We start from the raw sequence: 7,304 nt of genomic DNA on the forward strand, positions 1-7,304 counted from the left end.
TTGAAGCCGGCGGAAACGGTTCCACCGGCCGGAACGAACGCACCGTCGCCATCGAACGGTCCCTGGTCGGGAAGCCCGCTGCTGCTGGCGACCGTGGACAGGAGCGAGCTGCTGGCCGTCGACGTCCCTGCCGCCGCTGCCGCCACAACCGTGCGCGTGCCGTTCACCAGCAACCGACCGAACCGGTTACCGTACGTGGCGTAACCACCGTAGCCATGCTGCTGGCTACCGACGGTGTGCCAGCTGCTGGCGTTGTGCTGCCCAGGACTCGGCTCATCGTCGATCGAGTACGCGCTGCCGGCGTGGACCAGATGGGACAGCGCGCTCAGGATCGCCGTGGCTGCCCTTACCGTCGTCGCCGGCAACCGGAAGGCCGTCCTGCTGGGGCTCTGCTTCGTTCTGCTGCACGACGGTACAACATGTCGCTGCTCCCCACGTGGATGCTGCACGGCGCGCGCTCGCGCAGCATTCGGCCGTCGTGCGACACTCACAAGACGGCGTCGCTCCAGGAGCCGGCAGGCCGGAGTATCCTGTTCCGGCGTAGCCACGCTTTCGCAGCTACGTCCGACGCGACCAACGACGGCGGGATCGCGCGCGACCGGAAGGACATGATCGTCCCGAGGCTCCCCGTGCCCAGCTCGTCGCTCGCTCCCACCAACCACCGGCCCACGGGACGACGGGGGTGGACACGCGGTGGGCTCGGCGGCGGAAGTCACACTTTGCTCACTGACGAACACCAGCGCAATCTAGCTTCCGCCCACCCCGGATCGCACTCGAATGCGAAATAAAAAGCAAAACAAACAAAAAAAGAAACACAACAAACGCACACACACACACCCACGACCACGAAATCAAATTAAATAAATAAACACTTCGTCACCGGAAAGACACGACGTCGCGACCGCCAACGCTGTACCGCTTCCGCTTCCGATCGAAGGTCGTCGATTGCACCGATGATTCACGGACGTTACGCTTCGCTCCACTTGCGCCGGTCCACTTCCGCTGTATCGAAATGGAAACGAGAATGGAAGAAAGAGAAAGCTACCATTAGCGAAGGAGAATCAAAAACTGCTTCCAAATGAATTCCCCCTACATAGATAGCGATAAACCATCATCTTGTGAAACTGTAATCAGCCGATCGGGAAACGGGACGAAACCGGCCAGAAACAGTAGGCCAGGGGAAAGAAACATCTACGCGAAAAGTGGCACCATGGTTCGCATAAAGCATGTTTTCCGTGTACGTTGTAATAAAAAGCAAAGATTTGGGGAACAAAAGCTTGACGACGCCATTTGCATAATGACGTGCCTTCATGAGCCGATGTTTATTTGCTAAACATCCTCTTACACTTAGAGAACTGATCATCGAGCAAAGTGGAGTCTCTGATTCACGCGGGATAAATTCGTACGTAGCCAAATGGAATAAAAGTCCTTCTTCATAGCCAAAAAAAAAAAAAATAAAAAACCAGCGCCGATACGTGATTTGTGTTATTCTTTGCTCGCTAGTTCCGTTTGACTTCATCTACCTTCCGAGAAGTATGTATTTACCCGGGGCCGTTTATGAGTTCATCTGGAATCGCTTCAACCTACTTTCGAGCGGATTGAGAGGCTTTTATCTTGGGAAGTTTTTTTTTCCTTCCTTTATTACTATTATTGGACCGTCTTGCCGACTGCGGATCGGAATCTAGGTAAACGGTCATAGATGAGCAGGGTTGTACACGCGAAGGGAGGGAGCGGGGTGAACTGGTAGGGGATGTTCAAGCAAATTAACACCTTGTAACAGGGGTTGGCAAACACAAGCGTATCCGGTTAACCGAAAATATGTAATTCACCCTGGAGAGATGAGAAAAAGAATTGATTTAATAAAATCATTCTCTCAGAAGAATGTAGAGCTACTGAGTTTTGTGTTTAAATCACTTAATCATTTCTAATAACATTAAAAATCGAAAATTTACTTTTTACATAATTCTCTAATGAGTCATTTGTTCCGAAAAAGTACGTATTATTTCTTTCGTCTTTTTTCATTGTTTCATCATAAACACTTAAAAAAATTAAATAAATGCTTGTTGCCTGCTTGATAGCACAGACAGTGTTTATTGGAAAATTGATTCATACCTTCTAGAACTAGTAGTTCTGAAATTTTAAGAATGACCTGCAACAGCCCACGTTATGTCTTGTTTGCTCCAATGTACTCTTTGAGAAAATTTTTAATAGAGCAAGAAATGTTCATACCTAGCAAGCCATCTAATTGTTTTATTGCAATTAATCCTCCAATAATAAGGACATTTTTCTAACCAGTAGACCAGCTTACATTTTAAGAAACACCCACTGAGTCCAACGAAACCAATAAATATTGTAAACAAAATTCTATGTATTTTATATGGGCCGAGACAAACAAAAACTCCTATTTACTACAGTCGGCAACCACTGGATTATAAAAGTTGTTGTAATAAAAAAACAAAAAGGCAACACATAACCACACGTCGCTACCGGCGGTACTCGATACGCAAGCCGCAGACACATCGAGGAAGTGAGAAGGGCCAACTGCACGGCAAAGAAAGAGCAAATGTTTAAGCGACGGTGTGGGTTTATGGGATCTTTTTGGCGGCTTTCACGGTTTACTACTGAGTAAGCAATTTTTGCTACCGTTGTGTTTGAGTTCGAGGGTTTTTTTCATTACTCTTCCGGAGACTAAGAATCATCTTCGATTCTTGAGAATTCTACGTCCGTTCAACCACCATCCAAGGAACCATCGGGCGCACGAAACGCGTATATCAGCGTAATCGTTTGATGATCTTGATGAACTCACACCCGGGCGCAAGAAAAAAGAACTGCAATAAAATGTGGTAACAAGGAGAAGCTGTCAACGATTAAATCATACCAGGTAATTGCTTATGCTTAGTCACTCCCCACAACGGGTCGCTACAAGATACGGGTCTCCATTTTCGATGATTGGATTCGTTAATTTGCAACCTTTATTAGATTCTGCCCACAGTGGCGGTTGGAAGGATAACATTCCGGTCCGCCGACGCTTCTACCGACGTGCCACTCAGAATCGTCGTTTATCATCATTGTGAAGCTGGTATCACATCGTTTCACCGGCACGGGACTTTTTTTCGTACAGCAGCAACCTTTAACCTTTCCTTGCCGTGACGTCAGTGTCGTGGCGTTAGCTAAGCATGGCTTTGGGCACGTTCCAATGAATTTTGAAGTTAGTCCACCTCACCGACGCTGTTCAAACTCTGCCTCTTGTCAACAAAAAAATTATTTAAAAAAACCCGAACTGATACGCCGATGCGCTCTCATTGATCAACGATGTTTGCCCGAAACCCTCTCACATCTTTTCTAAAACAAGTCCAAGGGCAGTTTACTCTTAAAGGGCACCCATTTCGTAATGGAGCCCTCTGTCTGTTGTTTCTGGCCGGATTTAGATGGCTCTGCTGTGGCGTGTGGCGTTAAGCTCAGCAGCGATAAGCCCGGGGAGTAAATAAGGCACTTGAGCAATTTTAAACAACAGTGAATGCGTCGGACTAGCATTAGGAATAGCAAGCCGTCCGTCGTAGAAACGTGGCCATGTAGCGAAATGGCGCGCGGGTAATGAGGAGGCAAGCAAAGATAACAATTTCTCAAACGCTGCGGCCAATCTTACGACCTACAGCGTTCTGGGAGAAAATTGAGCAACGTTATTTTTATTTCTGCAGGACGAGCATCTTTGATGTAGCACGAGTCAAGCCTATTGAGTAAATCGACTGTGCAAGGCATCATTCGGTGGGTGGCTGTAGGCGATGTTTTGACGAACTTTTAGCCCACAGACTTTTCAGACATACAGAATACACATTCTTTCAAAGTTAATTATTTACTTCGGCCCATTCTTTACATTCTTTTCCATCCGAATTAGATCGTTGCAATCGGATTTCATAGGCCTTTATCAGAACTATTTTACTTTTGAATACTTTTGATCTAAAAATAGGGTGGACTCGTCGACCCTCCTACGTTAACCTTCCTTTTCGCTTGAATTGAAGCCTTTAAAAATTGATTTTTAAAATAAAAAAATGGAAATAATTATTCCACCACCTTTTATATGGAAATATAAATTACATAATGAATAAAGAGAGTTCTACGAATTAATTATATCAGCCATGGTACAGGATTCGTTTTTTCAATGGTCAAATCGATTTTTGAATTACCATACACCAACTTTTCCTTACAACACGTTGTAAACGTTGATAACGAAAATGACTTTACCACTTTTCTGCCGCGAAACATTTCATTTCCCGGCTGTCAAATTTAAAGCACGACCAAATTTTTGCTACGTTCAATTTGTATTCTACCTTCGCACCTCGAGAATCCTCGGACAAATGAGGTGGTTGAAGATATTAATGGCATTGAGAGCGAAGAAAAGACATTTCCATCTTTCGGGGGCAAGCAACTCCAGGGGTGCATTCCGTGCATTGGCAACGTTTCTTGCGCTACAGTCAGACGTCATCTGACACGTTCGTGAAATTTGTCTATCTAACGGGTTTTCCCGTTTGCGTTGGTTTTTTTTTGCGTGTCTTCGAAGTCTTCCCAAAGGAATACATTTTAAAAATCCGAACCATCTGGGTTTTGCCAGTGGTGACGCTGGAAAGGTGGCTCATTTCGTGTCAATTTTTCACCAGCGCTGCAAGAATCGATAAAACAAGTGCTGAGCCGATTTTGCAAATCCAGTAAGTCGAGCTGTTAATGCACATCGGACTTCATGATTGTTCCAAGGCAAGAAGTCTTCATCCAACCCTGGTATACGAAGACGAACGGTCTGATGTATTTCAAAGTCTGGCGGACCAAAACGACACTGAAGAGGTGCCAAAACGATGGAGAAAAACGGAGTTTACATATCACTTCTTGTTTCATCTGCAACGCTCGAGCGTTCATTCATCCAGGATGACCCCACCTATTTTCATACAACACATTCATTCCGAAGAGACAAGAAGCAGCCGGATATCTTCCCGTGAAGATCCAAATTCCGACGTCGTGGTGCCGCTTTACGAACGGTGCTCATGTTTGGCCGCATGGCTCCGGTTTTACAGCATCCGTTTTCGGAAACAATAAAATGCATTGAAAGGAAAAGCCACCATCCGTCAGGTCCAAACGGTGGGGCATGAAGCATTCCAAAACGGGAAAGAGATGAAATGCAACAAATATTCGCATGTGGACGAAGCGTGGGGCAGCGGCGACGGGTAGTGACACTGACAGATGATGCCCATTAGGGGTCACTTTCAGGGTCGCGGTGCGAACAGGAGCCACCGATCCACTGTAAGGAAACGAAGCGATTGTATCGAATCTTGGCACGCTCCATACAAACCGGAGAACCGACCTCGAGCGAAATTGACACATCTGCAATTTATGTCGACACTGCAGCAGCGTTTAGTACCATTTGATAGATGCTTGGGAGCCACCCTCCAACCCCATTGTGGGTGGTGGAGTGTGACAGTGTGTGGAAAATATTTGAAGTACAAATCAATTTTCTGCCATAAAATTCACTCGCTGTTCGCCATCTACTTCCAAATGTTATCACAAAGCATTCCGTATCGTTTTTATGACCTGGTTCATGGGTTTTCGGTTCCGCGCCAGCACCGGAAATAACTTGGACATAATTTTACAAAAAAACCATCCAAGTAAGTTGGTAAGAAATTTTTTACTTTACAATTCAGCGACGTCGGAGAATGTTTAGAAATTGTTCTATAACAAAAAGTATACCCCAACAGAGTGGAAAAAGCAAGCCAAAAAAAACCTTACTGGGTTTAGATCATGTTCTTTATTTTATGGCTACCATTGTAAGCTTGTATTCAATTGTTTCATCTTAGTTTAAAGTAAAAATAGATCGTAATACCACTTACAAATTTTAAGATGTCTTCTCTTTTACTACCAGAACTAAAAGTTTATTCGAAATTTTTTAAAAGCAATATCAGCAACTCATTTTAGCGCAATTAGTGTACTAAGTAATCACCAAGATTCTTATATAACAGGACCCTCTTAAGAAATTCTTTATGCAACAGAAGCTTTGTTAATGTGTTAATCAATGAATTCGCTGCAGAAATAATTATGGTCATAAAATCAATCTACTATAAAAATATTTATCACCAAGGTGCGATTCAAAATGTAAACCAATTGGTTTAAACTTTTCGCGTTACGCATTTCTTTCGCACTATTTTAGTAATCCCATAACCCTACTGCCAAATGCAAGGAACATGGCGCAGAAAGCACCTCACCATTCCGTCCCTTGTACCATACCTGCAGGTAACATGCATCAAAAAGCTCCCACGACGCAAAAACAATTCCTCACGACAAATGAATCGAATAAAAGCGCTCAGATATATTTCCGAGCGACGTTCGTCCGTGCACCGGGCACCAGAGAAAAGGTGGGTTCGACGGCGAGATGAAGGTCGGAAAAACTGCATCAACCTTCCGCGGCGCACATAAAATGGCAGCAAGACCTCGCAAGGTCGTGGTGACCAACCAATGCTCTCGGTCGGTGGACGAAAAGTTTTTTAATTTCGCCTTCGGGCGATCGGTCGAGAGAAGGTTGGGGAAGGGAAAACAAATCATTTCGTGCCCGTGTCAGCTGATAAAATCCGGCGAATCTCAGCGGAGTGTTGCTAGGGGCTGCTAGGTCAGCGCCCAGCCTGCCAGGACTATTGATCCTTTCTCGGTTGGCGAAGGCAAGGGAGAGGTGTATAAGATAAAGGATAGCAAAACTAGAAAACCAGGCAAAACTTCGCCTTGTAGTTGTTCGGGTTTGGATATGTTTTATTTTATTTATTTTCTAGCTTCGAACTTAAATATAAACCCTAAAGCTAAGTGCCACACTTACCCCCTTTTTGGAGTTATGTAAAAGGCAAGGGAAGTCAAATAAAAGTAACTTTCTTGCACCCAGCTAAAATACTTTTAAACGTGAAAAATTCTCCGAAATAAAGCACACCCAGTTCCAACGTACACGAAAAATCGGTATGGCAGTCCCGTATCGCAACAAATGATTAGAAACTCAGCAGCAATTGCTCATCGAAAGCTCACACCACCAGAAGAAACAATAATAACTGAAATAAATCGCTCCTCCAGCGCTAGATAACGGAACGAGCTGTCGAGCTGTTTAAAAAAGTTGCGAAAGAATTATCCTCATGCCGTTTTGCACGATGCAGCACCGATGTGTTCCAAAACACCCGTCCGACAATCGGACGAAAGTCTTGCCTTTACGTCCCGGGGCCGCCCAGACCGCTTTCCCTCCGACCGGACGGACCTTACGCGTCCTGGCCGGATGCGGAGTTTTCGGG

The sequence above is a fragment of the Anopheles ziemanni genome, chromosome 3, assembly GCF_943734765.1.
Source record: "Anopheles ziemanni chromosome 3, idAnoZiCoDA_A2_x.2, whole genome shotgun sequence".
NCBI classification, from domain to species: domain Eukaryota; kingdom Metazoa; phylum Arthropoda; class Insecta; order Diptera; family Culicidae; genus Anopheles; species Anopheles ziemanni.